Consider the following 19,914-nt stretch of genomic DNA (forward strand, 5'->3'; position numbering starts at 1 on the left):
AGAAGCTTTCTTTTTCTCTTTTTCACCCTCTCTCTATAGCTTGCTCTCGGATCCATCATCAGAGGTCCGTTTGTGCATGGGCTCTGTCAGTCAGTGTACAACGTGTGTATACTCGTAAAAATTGAAATTGTAGTTACTCGCTTCACTGGCTGGTTCAACATGCCGATATTTTCGGCCTGCACCGGGCAGTCAGGCAGCTGCCGGCCAAGTGCTGTTCTAATTACCGCTCACTGTGTTGGTAATCGACATCACCCGTACTCCAACCCAGCTCAGCCAGCCAGCCAGGCGAGTTTCTCATAAGCCACGGTTACTGGCGACGGACTGGTTTTTGGTTTCCCGCTCGGTTCTACGCCGTAGAGCAGCTTTGCCCGCTGACGATTAGCCGTTACCAACGATGGCTGTGCATTGCACAGTGAGCGATTTCATAGAGATGGTCAAGTAAAAGATGTTTTTAAAATGACTTTTTAAATTTTTGAAACACTGAACTTGAATGCATCTTGATGCGGTTATTTATATGAGGAAACTGAAGAATGAATTTTAATCTTTCCTGAAACTGAAATTGAATGAAATATTAGAGAACCTAACCTCACTTTCGGTGCCAAAAATTCAAAATTCCCACTGTGTGCGGTCGTCAACGCCGTCGTCGTCTTGGTGATGCATTATTTGCCGAAGCTTGCTTGTGCTGCCTTTTTCATCGAGTATGTATACAAACACTTCATCATGCTGCCGTTCGTTCGCGGGATCAGAGAACTGGAGAGGCGATCGCGGACGAACGGACGGGAGCTACCGGACTGGCTTTTTGACTGACTGACTGGCTTCGATCGTGGCTCTGAACATGGCTCAACTTGGACAGTGAGCTCAGTTCAATTCGTAGGCGCGTTTTGAGTAGCAGCACAGCACACCGAGGACGCGCGGTATTCGAAGCGTTTGTCATCTCGATCGTCGCGCGATCGTGTGCTCCTTTTCTCGTTGGTTCGTTCTTGTTCGAAGCGAATTACTTTGCAGCAAAAGGCGAAAAATCTTGTAAGCGCGGGTGCGTTGGTAGCGCGATTCTCTGTTTGTAAAGAAGCGAGGACATTCGGTCGGTCAGTTTGAACGGCTAACGCCAGCAGAAGCCAGCGACAGCATCAGCAGTAGCAACAACCCAATCAGCAACAGGTTTCTGTACGTGACATTTTTTCGTAATTCAACTTTTTAATTCACCTTCCCGCTCCGCTGCTGCGCAGCGCCTGTACTGGGCGGAACCTGAAGGCCTAACCATGTCCCGGTGCCCGGGCGAAGCTTCCCCGATCTCGGGAGGCAAGATGATTTAACACATTGCTCCGATGATTGCTTGCCTTTCGCTGGGAGTCCAATTGACACGCGAGGGGCCGTATGCTGCTGGAGAAGAAAAATTGGATTACATTATATGTTTTCATTGTTGAAGTGTGTTCTAATGTGAGTGATAGTTGTGAAAATCCACCAGAAATTATAAACTAGAAAAAAAGTGAGACGGAATTTAAACATAAGTGAGCATTCTCGGTTGAATTAAGTTACATCGGTTACGAGTTTATTGTCTTGCAGTTGCAGTAAAAAACAAGGTGTCTCTTTCACTGGTATGTAAACAATGATTCTTGTTTGATAGAAGCTAACTAGCGCAGGTTAACAAAATCCTACCTAGTTCTTGATGACGAAATATGATGAATCACATGACCAATAATATTACTAGTCATTAAAACGATGGGATATTATTGATCTAAGCTCACCAATAACTTTTAGTTCTTATACTTGAATATATAATACTTATACTTATACTTGAAGTCAGTGGCGTAGCGTGACCGGGTGACACCCGGGGCGGAAAAGTTTGGTGTCACCCCTTTCTCTCTCTGGGTGTCACCCCTCCAGGTTGCAGTGAAACCATTTTGTTATCTAAAATTGTGAGAGTTAGCTCGTTCGTTTTCAATTGTACTAAATCTGCCCATTTTTGAAAAAATTGTTGATATTATACTCTTAAAAGCAAATTTATATAATTTTCAAACGTTTCACTGCGACTTCCACCTAATTGATAGTTAATCTCACGAATATCACCATTTTGAAGGTGACAAATATGAAAAAATTTTCTCATGGGTGTCACCCCTTAGAGGGTGACACCCGGGGCGGACCGCCCCCGCCGCCCCCACCACGCTACGCCAGTGCTTGAAGTTATGAAAACTTAAATTAGTCGTGCAGGTTTCTTGAATGCTGTGGCACGTCTTTCTACTTTGAAACTATGATCATAAACTACCAGCTTTAGTATGCACCATCGGATCGGCTAATATCATGATAGTCCGTTGAAAGGTTCAATCGAAGCGCATGAAAAAGTTTGATTTTTGTTTTCAAAATGAGTGGCAGAACAGTTAATCCCACTGAAGTCCGAAAAAGCATCTGAACGAAACTGACGAGACAAACAGTGACCGTTCGATCATCAATCAAAAATAAATTGGTGACAAATGTGCGCTGTATCTTGCGTTTGATTCTGTCATGGATTAGTGGGTTGATATTGTAGGATTGAAATGTTGTTTAACATATGCGGATATTTGACAATTTTTACTGTTCTCACGTTTCACATCTAGGCTTGTCCTAAATTTCTAAATGAATTGATCGTTTGAAATATTCAGCATGCAAAACGTTTTCGATTTTGGTTTATTTTTTTTAACTTGTTGATCGACATATTGACATATTGTTTATCACATTTTTTATCTTCAACAATTTGTTTTATATTTTTAATGGTCGTAAATGAGTAACAGTGAAACAAAGTTGAATATGGGTCATTCCATCTCGAATGTGAAAATGAAGTACAAACGTGTCAACTATCATCGGAGCTCCGACTAAAAGTTTGGGAAATTGTTCATATAAGATCACTACGCGAAAATCCCAACTTTGGTGCTATTGGACCACCCCGCACTCCTTTTTATTTTAAATAGTGCCTTTTTTTGTTGAAAATTATTATTTTTCAAATTACGGCTACAAATACATAAACTGAGATGAAGCGATACATTATTTTTGAAGAAAATTAGTCTAGGAATCCAGCAATCATTCTTAAGCTGCACTGTAGCCAGTTGTGTTTTTTTTTTGCATTCGGAACTACATATTTCAGTAAATGAGTATATTTCGATACAAAATTTGATTTCATCGTATTTCTGAGAGAATATTACACGAAAACTACTTATCATTTCAAGTGAAACTGAAGAGACAGCATTTATTTAGAAATGAAATCAACTTTGTATGCAGAAGTGCATAAAAAAAAACCACAGAATAATTACTCACCAGATTCAGTACTTCTAGGTTTGCTTACAGGAAAACTAATTTAATCTTCGCAAAACCTGTGTTTACCAGTGTAATGTATCAATTGGCCGTTCAATAATTACGTAAGCATATTTTTCCACTTTTTCAATCCCCCCTCCCCCCCCCCTTGTAAGACATTGTAAGATTTTTTGATGCCCCCCTCCCCCCTAGTAAGATCTTACTATATATACTGTATACAGGTCGGACTCGATTATACACAGACTCGATTATATATTGACTCGATTATAAATGATTCGATTATATATAAAATTGTATATAATCGAATCATAAAAAAAAATTTTGTTTCCAATTTTAAATATAACTTACCTAAAGCAGCAATGTCGTCTAGGGATCGTCCAAAAATACGTAGGGGGAAGTAGAGATCTGACAAAACGTCGCAATCAATACTAAAAAATTTTGAAGATCTATACAAAGAGCGTTACCTAGAGCAGGGATCGTCTAACTACTCAGAGCTGTGCAAAAAATCTTCGTGCATCTCGCAGATTTTTGTGCACGTCTCCAATATTTGGAAGGAGTAAGAGACGAAGGAGAGAGAGATTTTATACTTGAGAGTCAGAGATCGGGTGCTACTCATTTTTTTGCGTGCAAAGCACACGCCGTTGGGAGACTGCACAATAATTTCTAGAGAGACGAGTAAGAGCAGTTCGGATTGCACTGTACATTTCGTTTCCAAAGAGACAAGTAAGTGCAGTTCGCATGTCACAGCACTCTTTATCCGTCTCTTTCCGGAGATGTCTCTGTGCAATTATGTGCAATGAAAGCGTTCGAAACTTGCTACGAATGTTGCATTAAAATCTGTGTAGGGGGATGAGGGGCATAATAAGCACACGGGGTGAAATGGGCACCCCTCTCATATGCGAAACTACGCATTTTTTAATACAATGTGGTATGTGGAACTGTTCCGTAGTTACTACAGTAAATCTTGATGTAGAACAAAAGTGATTCGTCTGTTTAAAACATGGAAATATACTGAAAAAATCAACTTGGTTTCCGGATGTTGGAAAAATTATTATTATTGCGCACTACAAAATAAGCTTATACGGTCGTGGCTCAATCAAGTATGTAGACACATCAATATGACGTATCGGTCGTACCCCAAATTTCACCATCATTGACGTTTTGATTTTAAGCTATAATTAGTGCTAAAATCTCATATTAACTTTAACTATTTCGATAGGAGCGAAATGGTCACCTATAGTTGGGGTGAAATAAGACAAGGTGTGTTGTCACATAAATTTACCTGAAATTCATCTCAGTCGACTTATTTCAGTCGTTCTGTTTCCATAGTCAGGGTTTGTTTACAGTGATGGTGCGAACATATATTAAAAAATCTTTGAAGCCGAATCGGTCAGAAAAAAGGACTGCAGGCAGAATTGGCCACCATAAGGCGCGACGGGACATTTACGAAATAAGCCGCCAAGTATCATAGCAGTTTTGCACTGAAGACAGCCCTTAAATTTTTGTCGTTTTCCATGCTTAAATCAGCAACCGATTAGGAGCCCATTATGCCCCTATTCCCCCTACGAGTCAGCAGGAAGCCGCAAACGGGCAAAATTTTCACACAGCACAGGCATAATCAGGGTTGCCACTCACATTTTTAAATTCATTTAACTACTGCACAAGAAATGTAAAGCTTGCTTAATTTTGTTGGTTTCGTTGGAAAGTCGAGAAAGTCCGAAATCAATATCTTTAAAACGTCGAATTATAGAGAATAAAAAGCACCTAGAAAAGGAACAATTTCCTCTCTTAAATATGTGATAAACATGGGTTTTGTTGTTAATTAAATTAAATTTTAAAGTCTACTGTACAAGATGTTCTTTGACGCCCCTTTATGTTTAGGTGCTATTTAACTTTAAAAGCATTAAGCTGTGCCTTCATTTAGTGTTGTAAGATCAATTTTCTTCCATCTGTTGTTCAACATAGAAGCATACCTTTCAAAACAATAATATGCGTTGTACGGTTTATGTTTCACTTATTGAAAAGGTGTGATCCACATCCTCATACAACACAGATAATCGTTATGCGTGAAAATGTCGAAAAATAAAATCTGTATAACTACAGATTAATCTGAATATGTGGCATCACTGGCTGTGATCAAAAACTCTCTCAACAAAGAGGCACACAAAGCCCAAGAAATTTTCTGAGGTAGAAACTACCGTGACTGCGGGTAATTCTGCGCAGCACGTTTTCCGCGCCCTCATCTTAAAAAACTATTTTTCAACAGTAAATATTACTAAAACACAGTTGATTTGTGTGCTTTACCATGTGCATAGCATAGTCTGCTATAATAGTACAGAGATTAAGTATGTTTTAGTAAAATTTACTGTAGCAAACAGTTTTATAAGTTGAGTGCGCGGGAAAATGTGCAGCGCAGAATTACCCGCAGTCACGGTACGTCTTTCTGCACTATACTGGGGTAAATTCTGTGAGGTCTCCTGAACGACACGAAAGGGATCCGAACTGCTTTTACTCGTCTCTTTGGGAATTGATGTGCAGTCTCCCAACATCGTGCATTCTACTCGTAAAAAAAAATGAGTAGCACCCGATCCCTGAGTAAGAGACATCTCCGGAAAGAGACGGATAAAGTGTGTTGTGACATGCTACCTGCACTTACTTGTCTCTTTGGAAACGAATGTACAGTGCAATCCGAACTGCTCTTACTCGTCTCTTTAGAAATTTATGTGCAGTCTCCCAACGGCGTGTGCTTTGCACGCAAAAAAATGAGTAGCACCCGATCCCTGACCTAGAGGAAAGAGGGGGTCGAAAATAGTTTTTATTTACGGTACGTAATTAATGGACATTTCCTTCAGTCCAATATAACGTAACGCAACATTTTTTAATATTACTATTTCAATGTTAAGGTTGAGGTGATAGAGATTGACTCTTTTCAAATACTTATTTTTATGAAGTTGGAATCAATACTGGTGAGCAAAAATTTAAATAAATTAAAGGCAATGTTTTCAGCTAATCTACTATCTACCCAATACGCAAGTCAAGTCTATGAATAATATTGGGTGAAGAGGGGATTGAAATAAAATGACGAAAATGTATAGTTTCAAGTACTGTTTCGATTAAATACTGTTATGATAAATTTCTGTTCTGTTCTGAATTGCTTGATAACGCAGCACAACAATAACAAAACTTAAAGAGTAAACAAACACAATACACACTGATCAAAATTTTTCTTTAGGTTTGACTGCAATCAGCCATGTCCAATACACGCACTGCCACGGAAAAAATATTTAAAACACTAGCTTCATGCACGGGGTAAGGGATTAGCATTGCACACGCGCACCGGTGAATTTGCTTACACATCACGCAGTGCAAGTTGCAATACACGCCGTGTAGTGTTTCTATTCAAAAGTGGCACCCGTGCAGTACGGTGTAGTGTTCTTGCCATGCCTGACTGCAATAATATAAAGAATAACTACGAAATCTATACATACATATATTTTCGTAAGAAAGGTTTTTTTGCGACTTTAAGGGGGTTAGTCTAAAAATCCTACTTATTTATTCAAAAACAACAAAATAGTAATGCAAAATAAACAAACAAAAAAATTTTTTTTCTGATTCGATTATATATAATGAAAATTTTTCGGAGACTGTATATAATATTATTATTATAGTTTAGTTTTATTATTATAGTTTTATCATCCTGAAGCAAGCACAATACTTCGTTTCCTCTTCTGTCCTTAATTCGAGTTAATCGTCCTTCCGTAATTTTCTTTGTATGAATTTTACTGTCCACACTTTCATAAACATGATTTTTTGAAACAGCTCCATTAGCAATGTTTTTCTTACGTAAGATATTCGATTCACCCCCCTCCCTCCCCTGTAAGATAGCGTAAGAAAACTGCACATTCCCCCTCCCCGCCCCTTACGTTATTATTGAACGGCCCCTTAATTTCTGAACATTTTGTATTTGTGCCCATCATGAAAAAAAAACAGAAAGTAAGTTTTTGACGAAAAATGGCGAGAGGCTTTTCAATCGGCTCCAAAGTTGGGATTTTCGCATGGAGGCCTCATATGAACAATTTTCCAAAGTTTGAGTCAAATCTGAGATGATTGTTGACATAATGTGGACATATGCAAGGTATGAAATGGGGAATATTGTTCTAAATTAATTTTTTTTTCACATTTTTGACATCACTTACATAGACATTATTGGCATTTTCGGCATCCTGAACATTTTTTAAATTTTTTGACATTTTTTTAAAATTTCTGCCATTTTTGATATTTTTGACATTTCTAACATTTATGATGTAAAGTCAAGGATTTCACTAAATACGCTGCAATGAAATTTTGTGGTAGATTCAAAACTCTTTATTTTAAAACGCGGCTAGTCGCTACGATTGTTTGCACAAAAGTGACGCTCACTTGTCGATTCTTGTTACTCTCCGAAAGTTTTTTGGCGCGCAAGATCATCGCTCATAGTTTGACAGTTCAGAAGTGTAGCTAGCGGAATGAGAGAAACGGAAGAAATAGAAGTTCACACACTGAAGGAGATATAGCCGAAATGGCTATGCCGTCAGCGCTTGAGAACGAGACATATGCTACGCTTCTCAAGTCCTTTGCACACACGCTTTCGAGATACTTTTTCTTCTTCATGCATTTCCCAAGGTAGCAGCAAGCACGCATCGACACGAGAAAACTCTTCTGTATTGCTACTCAGCGACAGTATAAGAGTACGCGAGTTCCTGCTAGCGAGTAGGAGTACTCGACTAAAATTGCTCGACTAGGAAGAGTGCTTACAAAACTGTGATCGAAAACAAAAATGCTTTCTTCATCTACCCGGTTTTACTTCGTGCACCGACAGCCGAACATGGGGGAAGAATCTGTAAAGTATCGCATACTGGAACGTGTAGGGTTTCGGACTGATTGGGTATGTTTTTTATAGCAGTCTAATGCAAAACCTGTCGAAGCCAACCGCTACCGAAGTAGTCCATTTTTGTCCCTCCGCAACTATCGTTATGCATCTGGAAACAATTGTACTCGGCTGCTTGTGCTCGCGAGAAGGGGGCTACACGCGAGTAAAAGAGTAAGCGCACGTGTGTGCATATGATCTCGGGAGCGAATGCGAGTAAGGAAGGCAGCGAGAATGAACGTGAAATATCTTTAATGGAGGAAACTCCAGTGTGTGTATCGGCAGCTACGAGAACTTCACTTGAGGTGCTGTATGCTGTTCAGAGACTGACAACACTGTCCCAAGTAACAATTCTATAGCTACTTGGTTTTCTAACGGTTTTATCACAGCAATGAATATAACCAACAGTTTTATGGCGGTTAAACCCGTTGCCAAAAATAGCAAGTCGTAATGAACACTGATAGCTGTCAATAAAACTCTTATAAAACTTACAATTAAACCGGCAAGAGTCAATGCGATTTTGCTTTATTATTGGTTTTATTATTACTATCTATTGCCCCATAAAACCACTCCAGCTTGCTGTCATATAACATAGAAACCAATTTCATAGCGGTCATTCAAAATCTAAAAAACCACTAGTTGGCTATGAAAAATGTCTCATAAAATTGTAATAAGTGCCCTGTTTTAACCTGTCAAACTTCTAAAACAAGTATATGCAGGCAATGATATACATACAGGTGATACAAAAGCGGCTTAGTTGGTTTAGTGTGATACAGAATTCTGTCGCAGTCTCCGTAAGATGTGTGTAAAATGCTTTAGAGCATCTTGCAGCGCATTTGTGAACATTGATGACGTATAACTCCAAAAATCTAATAAAGTAATACGGCAAATTTGGTACTGTTCGATAGATTTTTTTAAATTTTATCGCCAGTTTGTCTTGTTTCGGTTGAAAACAATTTCCTATGTCGTTAAATTATGCGTCCTCAAAAATAAGGTAGGGGCAAGACACTATTGATATATTTCGAAATATATTCAATATTCAATTAAACTAAGTATGTATCGTTGCATTTTTCGTGCACCTCTCTATTTATATCAAAGCTCGTTGATTCCTCATTATCGTCGGTGTGATGTCAGATTTTTCATAAAAATAAAGTTGTCTAGGCCCCAGGGATTTACCATATTTTTCTCTAATAATGCAGGCATCCAACCTTTGCCGCACCTTACAACATATATATCATTGAACTAGGCTTATTGCGGCAACGATTGATACCAACTAATTACTAATCGCGCCATATTGATATTTTTGAAACTTTTTATGATCTTGAAACGAAAATCAAATCGTCGTCTGACTAACAAATAAATTGAACATCCAAAGTTGATTTTGATCTATCTCTGTATTGAAGAACACGGCTAGATTTTTTTTCTGAAAAACTGAGCTGAAACAATCCAATTCAATTTTGCTAACAATGAGATCATTTTTGTAAGCCCGTACTATTTAATTTTAAGCGCCTATGATCTCAAAATGCACGACAAAATTTCATGCGCATATGCTTGAGAGCTACAAAACCTACCAAAAACCTCTTTTTATTCCTTATCTTTCTACAATATCACCATCAAACGAAATCGATTGCACGATGATAACCAACACAGGTGAAACATTTCTCCCGCGACGAGAGATTTCCTTATTAAAAAAAGTGACGTGATGTTCTGGTGTGTGTGCAGGAACGGCACGACAAATCAACTTATTAAGGTTGCTGTCAAGCAATGAAAAGTTGAATTGGACTTATTGTGGCAAGTAGCAGAGCGCAATAATGCAACCAAACTTATTGCGCTCTTAAAAAGGTAATGCCAGCTGCTTATAGTATGCGGTACTTTTTCCATGTGGTTTTAAAGCAGTTTTATTGCCATTCTTATAATTGCTTCAATATGCTTGGCAAGGGTGGGCCACCTGGCTGTAAAGCAAACTTATAGCGGTTATCAGAAGGTTCTGATAGTATTTCTAGTTTTAACAGCAGTTTTGCGAAATTGGTCATGAAAACCGCTAAAAGAATGCAATACGACTTAAATTGTTACTTGGGGTATGCCGTATACACTCTTGAAAGTTTTGTCATTTTATACATTTTAGTCATTTTTGCAATTTTTGACATTATTGAAATTATTGACATTTTTTGTCATTGTTGAGATGTTGAACATTTGTTGACACGTTTTACATTAGATCGATTTCGGCTAACTCGGCAGCTACCTCTCAGAATTCAATGAAATTTTGTGGGTGTTTAGGCCTTACCTAATCAAGCAACTTTGAGCTTGACTACCGCACATGTCGTAGTTGCTCCAGAATTCAGAAGCTTCCGCTTTGTATAGATCGATAACGGCGCTGACTACGTCCTTACGGTCGTTAGGTGAGCGAGAGCGGAAGGGAGAATGACACGCCATGGAAGACATGTGTAACCGTCGCTATTTTCGAAGACCGCGTTTTCCTCTGCATCTCCATGACTGCGATGGAATGGAAGGGTTGCGTTATCGCGGTAAGTGACGGAATCGTAGCTCGCTCATTGCGAAAACAAACGATCTAACTTGTCAAACATCACTATGCTATGCAAACGACGCGCGCTAATACCATCCACGACCCGAAGCATCCTAGCAAATCTTTGAATATTTGTCTATATTCAATTCCGAGTAGCTTCGTGGAACACTTCGGCGTCACATATCATATCGATCGAATGAGACCTAGGATAGAACTACCTTGGATAGACCACTCCCTTCAGTGGACCACCCTGACGAAAAAATGTTTATTCTCTTTATATCAATTGGAATTTACAAATATTTCTCGTGATTCTGATGCAGATTAACTGGACTAAGATGTTTTTCGATGGAAGTTTCCTTGAAATCCTTCCAATTTTTGCACTAAAATGTGTTAATCTGATTAGTGGTTCACTAATGGTCCATCCAAGGTAGTTTTGCCCTACTCCGATTTTCGACGTGCTTATAGCAATGAACGACAAATACAAATATCTGGCTAGCGAAGTTACTAGACTGTAAAAGCCCTCGTTGATACGAAAAAATCAATATTTAGTTGTCATTTCACACCGCCAGATCAGATATTTGCTAATCTCACGCACGAAAGGAAAATTTCAAATTATAGTTTAAAACTATTCATAGCTGCGCGGAATATCAAGCTTCTAGGTTTCGGCCAATTTCGTCTTGTGAAAGTTAACGTGTTCAAAAATCCATGGTACCCTACTTATTTGGGCCAACAGTGCAAGTCTATCTATTGGAGTATAGACTCTAATAAACAACACGAACAATCAAATCAAAACAAACGGCTAAACTGAATTGTACCGCGATGGCTGCCGACTAGAACAAACCCGAATTGAGCACCGGATTTCGACAGGTAGTGGAAAATCACGACTTAACTATCTCTTAACATAAATTCACAAATATGAAAAAAAAAATCGCGATTATATCGTTCAAAAACAAAAAAGCTGATATAAATGCATAAATTTTATGTCCAATTCGTTTTCACGAGAGTACTACACTTTTTAGCTCGAAAACGAACACACAAACGAAACTACACTCAGCTGTCGTTCTTTGATACGGCATTTGACACCATTTGTTTTTGTTATTGGTGTTTTCAAACTACACCCTGCCTCTTTCGAGTGTAGTCCGGGAGAGAAAAAGTGTAGTTTTGGTGTAGTCTGGAATGAGAAAATATCACCTACCGGGTAAAAGTGTAGTCCTCGTGCAGCTGCGTCAGAATCAAACACGCACACGATCTCAATGATGTTAAGATACTCGACCAACACAACAGCACTGGCGATTCTCGAAATATGCCACATAGTAACGAATGAAAATACAGTTAACAAAAAAAAAGTGGCACAAACGGCTTGAGTTCTATTTATGCCAGTGTTTTCAACTACATCAAAAACAATAACAAACAACATGAAAATCATGAACGTTGTGCAACTTACAGCACATGCGTTCTTAGATGTACTGATCTATATAAAATCTTTCGACTACACACAAGTACAAGAGCAAGAATAGTGAACGCAATTACATTTTTCGAATCAATGCAAATTGTGTCCAAATTTTAAAGCTTAGAACAATATTTTCATAAAAAGATGCAATCAGACGACAGCGAATATGTAATATAAAGGAGGCCTGTGACAAAAAACTGAAAAGCTGTTGTAGGTACCCGACTCGTGGGAAAACTATTTTTTTTGTTTATTCTCCCAGGACCCTAACTTACGAGCCGTTGATCAACGAACCGGCGCCAATGGTTTTACTGGAAGGCGTGATCCCAGATATTTTTCGCCTCAGTAAATCTCCCGATGTCGGCTAGGGTTAAATCTAGACCAGTTGGGTTGGTTGTGAGTGGATCACGTCAGCCTAAAACCATCGACACCTATGTCGGCGTTGGGATTCGAACCCAGGCCACCAACGTGGTTGGCGGCGATGTTACCTACTACGCTAGGTCCCCCGCTTGACTCGTGGGAAAGCTAATGAGAATAAGGGAAAACATTCTTTTTAGACTTCTTGAAAAAGACATAACATATTGTCGAAACGTCGAAGAATGAGTAGAAGTACTTCGTTTTACTCAGCATTAAGACTGATGAGTCGAGAATCCAAGCAAAACTAAGATAATTAACTTTTGATAAAAGCGCAAAAAAAATCAATATAATTCTTCAAACATTTATTCGTTGTCCTTATAAGGACAATTGTTTTTCAATTTAATATCGGCTTTATTATGACTACTAACATTCACTAAAAAGTTTGTGTGTTGCAAAACTACGGCAGAGCTTTTCACAGGAGGAAGTTCTGGCCGATGCACTAGAGATGGTCGGGCTTCGGGTTTTCAAACCCGTACCCGTCGGGTTCGGGTCGGGTTTGGGTTTGAAAATTTTTGAAAATGTCGGTTACGGGTCGGGTTCGGGTTTGGTAAAAAAAATTTCGGGTTCAGGTCGGATTTAAGTTTGAAAATGTCGGGCTTAGGTCTGGAAACCCGAAACCCGACTATATCAAATTAACATTTATATAAAATAATGAGGTCGGGTACGGGTTTGAAAAAACCCAAACCTGACCATCACTACAATGCACCTGCCGTTGATGCTGCCGCTATCGCACAAAGGCAGCTTTTCACTGAAGACGCTTTACCCTCACTACCGCTACTGGTACCCGCTGCAGCTAATGCTGCTGGTACCCTAAGATATTAACGCTTAATATTATTCATTCATCGGACTGAAGGTGAACGCCCAAAATTGTTTAAGGGGTAATATCCACCAAATGCTCAAAAAAAAAACAAGGCTTTTTTCATGGTTTTTTAAATAGATATTTGAGATGTCAGGCATATAAATAATATGTCATTGGATTAAGCAACTTTTGGAAAATAGAAAAAAAATTTATTGCTATTTTTTTACAAAATGGCGGCTGTGCAGCGATTGCCGTGAACCGCTTCTATTAAAAATTGTTCCGCGGCGAGCAATAGAAGTCGTGCCCAACGCCACCTATAACCAAAACAACAATTTTTTCGTTATCTACATAAGTGTCGCTAGTGAAGTACACATGATTATATTTTCAGATTTTTTTTCGCAAAATGGCAACGGTTTGGAAAAAAAATATTTTTCGACAAAAAAACGACTTCAATTGTTTATAACTTTTGTTGTTGTTAATCAATCGCCAAAATCGTGTGTACTTCACTAGATAATCTAATGAAAAGGCTACAGTTAAAATTTCAAGTCAATCGGGTGTAAACTTTTTCAGTTCTACTGCTCGCCGATTTTGAAAAGATGGTTTTGAGAAAAACGCGTTTAAAGTTTTAAAATGCTATAAATCTTAAGAATCGCAATAATAAAGTCCCTAATAATTTTTATGCCTTCAGTCAGCTATCCCTGCGTCGTTAAGTTGTCCATCCTGGGCTTTATTTTCCTTTTCTTCCTTTTTGTAATCTGATATAAGGCTGCGCCTAGCCTCTTTCGCGATATCAAACATGCAATGCTCGGCGATTTTGACGCGGTTGGCGTCCGATCCCACGCAAAACTCAAATTTGTCACACATATTTAAGTACAACGTATAATTTTTGTTTTTGTAAATTTTTGTTGCGCTGTTTTATATATTCAACTAAAATACTTTTTACTTTGCGTATGTAGTTCAAGTGTAGATATATTCCTAATGGGTTTAGTTTGAGCATAATATTTTTGTTTAAATCATGCGGCCAAGACGCATAATCGAGGGCAAGGAAAAGAGGCGGCACTAAGCCGCCGTGGTTTCCGCGGGTTTTCGGTACAAAAAATGGACATAAATTGCCGATTTTTCATGGGTTTACTTTCACACGTTGACGAAACCACGCATGTAGCCTCAATCATAGTAACCCATGAGTCAGCACAACAAATTTGACAGCTCTATCATTCGAACTCTAACCGTGATGGCGAACTTGTGTAATGTCCACGGTCCATACAAATTTTTTTGAATTTATATGACCAGTTGTCCTTTCAAAATCGTTTAAAATCTGTCCACGTTGTACGTGGATGGCCCCTAACTAATTGGGGCACGTCGAGGGTTTCCCGTAGATTGGTGCTCTGAAAAATATTAACGATCTGTGATGCGGCCTTGATGACCGCATCCCAGATTTCCCTATTTTCGCACATCCTACGCACAATATTCTCTGGCGTGGCGTCCGTCCCAATTTTTGCCAGCATTTCGTACCTTATCCGCTCGAAACGCGGACATGTGAAGAACACATGCTCCGCGTTTTCTTCCGCACCCGTACATGCGGGGCACATAGGGGACTCGGCGTACCCGAACCTATGCAGATACTGCCTAAAGCAGCCATGGCCTGACAGGATCTGTGTCAGATGGAAGGTTACTTCCCCATGGCGCCTATTAATCCAGCATGCTGACTCTGAAATGAGTCGGTGTGTCCATCTACCATTTGTAGTGTAGGACCACTCCCGCTGCCACCTAGCCATTGAAGATGACCGTATGGTGTTGCGAATACCCCTCGTGTCGCGTTAGTCGAAGCACTCTACATCCTTTTTGACGATGATGCTGATGGGCATCATGCCAGCCAAGACGCAAACCGCCTCGTACGACACTGTTCGGTATGCGTACGCGACCCTTAGGCACATTAGGCCTGTACGTACTCTCGAGTTTGCCGCGATGGCACGGCACGTAGTCACGCTAGCAAGGACTTTGCGCCTGCTGCTACGGACCGCCGAGCTGTTTGCCATCATGCGAGATAGCGCCGCTACAGCCATGGAAGCTTTCCTGTAGGTATCGACGTGGCTCCCGAACGTGAGCTTGTCGTCGATCATAACCCCCAGAAGCTTCAAGGAGCGTTTTGAGGCAATAGTGTATGCACTAGCACTGATCGACGCCTCCTGCTCCGACTTTTTGTTATTTACAACGATGACCTCTGTCTTATGGTGCGCTAGACCTGTCTTACTCTGGATGACAACAACTGGCAGGGCACTTCGTTCTTTACTTCCCCCACGAAGGAAGTGAGCACCGAGGTGATGTTAATTTCACGCACCAAGTTCATTAAGAAGATGCTGCTGTGACTGACAATCAGCGAGAAGAGGATGTCGAAGCCGCTTTTCTTTCAATCTGGACTGGCCATGAACGGGAAAATCTATAGTACGATGTGCCTGCCGGAAGGTGCATCGTTCATTAAGAAACACCATAAGGGCGCGATGTTTTGACCGGACCTGGCGTCGGTCCAAGACTGTCCCCCAGCTGCGTCCCATCGAGAATTTCTGAGCAAACTTAAAGCGTGAGATCTACTCCAACAAACTGAGGAGGAATTGATAACTAAAACGAAAAAAGAACTCAAAAATATGCTTTCGTTCGAATATTTACAATCTTCTAGCTCCATAATCACTCTTACCTTTCTTGATTAGTCACAACTCCGGTGCCAGTTAGGCAAGAACACATTCTCGAGCCTTACTTAACCAAGCAACATATTTTTTTCCAAAATTTTTCGGTGGAACATTATTTAAAAGGTTGAAGTTTTTTTTTTCATAAATTGATATAGGTATCTGAATAATGACGAGAGATAGAAATTAGCTGGTAACGGATGACTTTTCAAGTATTCCCCGAATCATAATTTAAAAATAGTAAAAGAGTTGAGATCCTATACTAGAAACTCTTCTGAACGAATCCAGGTGGGCACTCTTGAGAAAAAAAAAGTTATTCTAATGAAATCGTTTTCATTTCCAGCATTTGTCACGTTTTTTTGTTTCTGGACACACGTCTTATTGATGTACGGTAATGACAGGAGTTAGAGGAAAGTTGTCAATGGATGATTTTGAGTGAATGATTAAATTTTTATTTAAAAATGTCGTATAAATTAAACTTAATTAAACTTAATTCCTACACTGGAAAAATTTCACTTTTGGAACAAAAAGTAATTAAAAAAATCAGACAGTTTTTTTCAACATAAGTTTTGTTTTGGATAGACAATTCAGCTGCCTAAAACTTTTCTGGACAAAATTAAAATGGGCAATCCGCATCATGTCATTTGGCGATAGTTTTCTCACACCGCAAGACGCAGCTGGAACGTCTGCCATCCAGAAAACACATCACTCGAGTTGCGATCAAGATTTTGGAGATGTTATTTGAGCGATTCTCGCTGAAACCAAGCCACTTGTGACACGAAGTCTCTAAAAATTGATTTTTTGTGCTAGTTTGATTAAACGCATTAAGAAAATTATAATTTCACTTAAATTAGTACCAAACTTCTAGAAAAATGGAAGAATAATATTTAATAGAGATGTCTAGATCTAGATATTAGATAGGAAACATCTAGGGTTATAAAGTGTTTAATATTTTGCCCGCCATCTCGAGTTTAATCAGCGAAACCACTGATTACGATCATTCGGCGAGCGCTGAAAATGTTGAAACTCATTACAGAAAATTGGCTCGATGGGCATGTTTTTCACAGGACACACCTAATTTATAAATGTATCTTGTAGGATTTTTGTTAGCTTTCAAATGCCGATCACAAAATTAAAATCGGTTGTTGCCAACTTTTCCAGAAACACGTTCTACTGATCGAACAAATTTTTGAACACTTTATATGAAAACTCAAAGATTTTTCCTGACGAGCTGTTTGTAGAAGAATTGGGAGCGAAATTCTAAGATACAGCTCGATAAAAATTTTAAATTGATTATTCGAATTTTTTGAAAAACTTACTGACTCCTTGGCGAACGAAGGCTCTTTTAACTGAAACTAATTTAAGTGCAATTGTCATTTTTTTCTGCGTTGAATCTAACTAACACAAAAAATCTTGTCACTAGTGTCCTGGTTTCAGTGAGAAAAAACTATCTATTTTATAATTTTATAATGAGGTATATAATACCTGGCAACTAAAAATTTTGAATTTTTTAGAGGCTTCCTTACTCCACAACAAACACGCTCAGAGAGAAATGAGAGTATATGAAAGCTCTCCCTCGCCTCTCTACGCCGGTTTTTTTTTGTTCATGCATGCGCAGCTCTGTTCAAAATGAAGTTGAAACAAGAAGCATTTCGCAAGCGCATTGTACAGTTCGCTATGAACAGCATAACAATTTTGGCAAAAAGTTCACAATAAACCACTCGACTCCTACTGAACCCTAAATACGCAACCCAACAATCTACCTCACTATCGTCCAATCGAAGATTTTTTTGGGATTTTAAGTTCCTCTGGTGCAGGAGATCAACGAATTGTGAACAATTGATTGGTAGAATCGACAGATGCATTCGAAAAGCGGACATGGGGGCTGTACAACACTCTTTTTCTGACATCATGAGAAAACTTCATCGGAAATTTTTAGTATTCACCCGTTATCAACGATATTAATCATCTCTTCTTTTCACATATTAAGCAATTGAAAAATAATTCGAGTAAAATTATTTCATTTGTGGATATAAAAAGTAATCGGAATTTCCAGTTGAAGATTCAGGTGCAAAATGTTTTGTCGCCTTTGGTATCACCAATCAATCAACTTCCCAATCAACTTAGACATTTTTTCCCAATCGGTGGTGCATACCGGACCACTTAATACCCTTCTTTCGTCCTGTGTCCTCAGCCTGTGCTGGGTTGTTTTCGAGAGCAATTGCGTACATTCCAGCGACGCCGTCGCGTCGTTTGCAATGTGCGTTTTGCACAAAAGTCAACTGTCGACCGGCTTTTTGCCTGCCAGTGAGTGCATCACGGATCCGGCGAAGCAAGGTGACATTGCGTGTCCAGTTGCAATTTTTTTTGCTTTCATTGCCAACGGTCAAAAAAAAAAAGGGCGCGCACGATAATAAGCCTGCTGCTGGCAAGTTTTCTGCCCTAATTGAACGAGAACAAAGTGAAAACTTGCCTGTAACAATGTACACGTAACCTTTGGCAGCAGCTTGTCGATTCGAAATTTAATCGAGTTACGGTAGGGTCTGTTCAGTTAGAGTTGGATGCTGCATCTGCATGATGCTACTCGATGAAAGATACATCACGGTTTAGCGAACAAATGAATCGAGAAAGAAAAAAACAACTTGAATAATAATAGTGATGAAAAAATTGTAGTGTTATCCATCATCTTTCCTATTGTGTAAAACGGAGAAATACATTATAAAGGTCATTAGATACGAGCGAACCGTGATTGGTTTTGTGTAATTCAAAAAGAAAAGCAATAATGGCTAGCGGATGAGCAGCAGCAAAAAAAAAAAATGTTCGAAAATGTTGAATGGATTTAGCGTGAAGTTCGGTTGGTGGGAACCGTGCACGATCCGTCAATGAGGGGGGCTGAGGAAAATCGTCTGCAGAGGTTCGGAACGCGCCAACTGAATTTTCCCCCCAATAGGAAGAGGATTGATCAAGCAATCAGTTATTCTACTTGCTAGCCCGAACAATATTCTACTGTACTTTACTGTTGGGCGCTGACTCGATCACGTAACTTATGAGCGATCACTCCGGTGAAAGATGAAAAAAAAAAGAAGCGCGGCTGCCAATCGACGCTCAATTATCAATGACGCGGATACGGAGGCTGCCGACAGCAACGATGGGCCAATCGCGCACGGTGTTAAGTGAATTGCGGGTAGAAGTGGCTAGATGTTGTGCAGTGGTCAGTAGTCAGTAGCGGGCGCCACGAAGAAGCCTCTAGAGGAAACGACCAAAATCGTTAATTATGGAAAGTTTTCATCCCACCATCGCTCGCCCTTCCTGTGTGACCAGCGTCCTCGCGCAAATCGGTTAATAATGTGTCTGACTAAATGATCTCGTTGAGGTCTTCGCAGCAAAAAGTGTCAAGCGAAAATATGCGCTGAGTGAATAATTGCAGAGTTCGACAGCGGACAGTGAATTGTTACCAGTTCAATGATTATTAGTGTGGCTCAATGGACGGTTCGAGTGCCAGCTTTTTCTTATGTTTTGAAGCATCCTAAAAGCGCTCAACCCTTAAACCATCCGTGGCAAAAGAAAAGGAGTCCAACGAACGGCGGTTTGATCGGTTCGCCGATTACGCTCGATAGGTTTCGCTGCAGTACTGGATACTGGTTTGCCATTAAAGTGCATTCCTAACCCGGAGCCAGCAGTTCGATTGTATACACGTTAATAATCTAATTATAGTTTATAAAGTCAACATACCACCATACACCATCATGATTTATTTACAAGCAATTGCCTGTACTGTGTTTAGCACCAGTGGCGCACACCAACAAACACAAGGCACATCTCAAATCCCGCTTCTTAACTGTGTGCTTCGCCAGCCAG

General features: G+C 39.6%; 1 protein-coding gene across 1 annotated transcript in view; it reads left to right on the forward strand.

Annotated features, from left to right (window-relative positions):
• The first annotated feature begins 880 nt into the window (after positions 1-880).
• LOC129722415 (protein prickle-like) overlaps positions 881-19,914 on the forward strand; it is a 209,595-nt gene continuing 190,561 nt past the window's right edge. The window contains exon 1 of the mRNA XM_055675837.1: positions 881-1,595. The gene's annotated coding sequence lies outside the window, so the exon portion shown is untranslated. The remainder of the gene's footprint in view (positions 1,596-19,914) is intronic.

This window comes from Wyeomyia smithii, chromosome 2, assembly GCF_029784165.1.
Source record: "Wyeomyia smithii strain HCP4-BCI-WySm-NY-G18 chromosome 2, ASM2978416v1, whole genome shotgun sequence".
NCBI lineage: Eukaryota > Metazoa > Arthropoda > Insecta > Diptera > Culicidae > Wyeomyia > Wyeomyia smithii.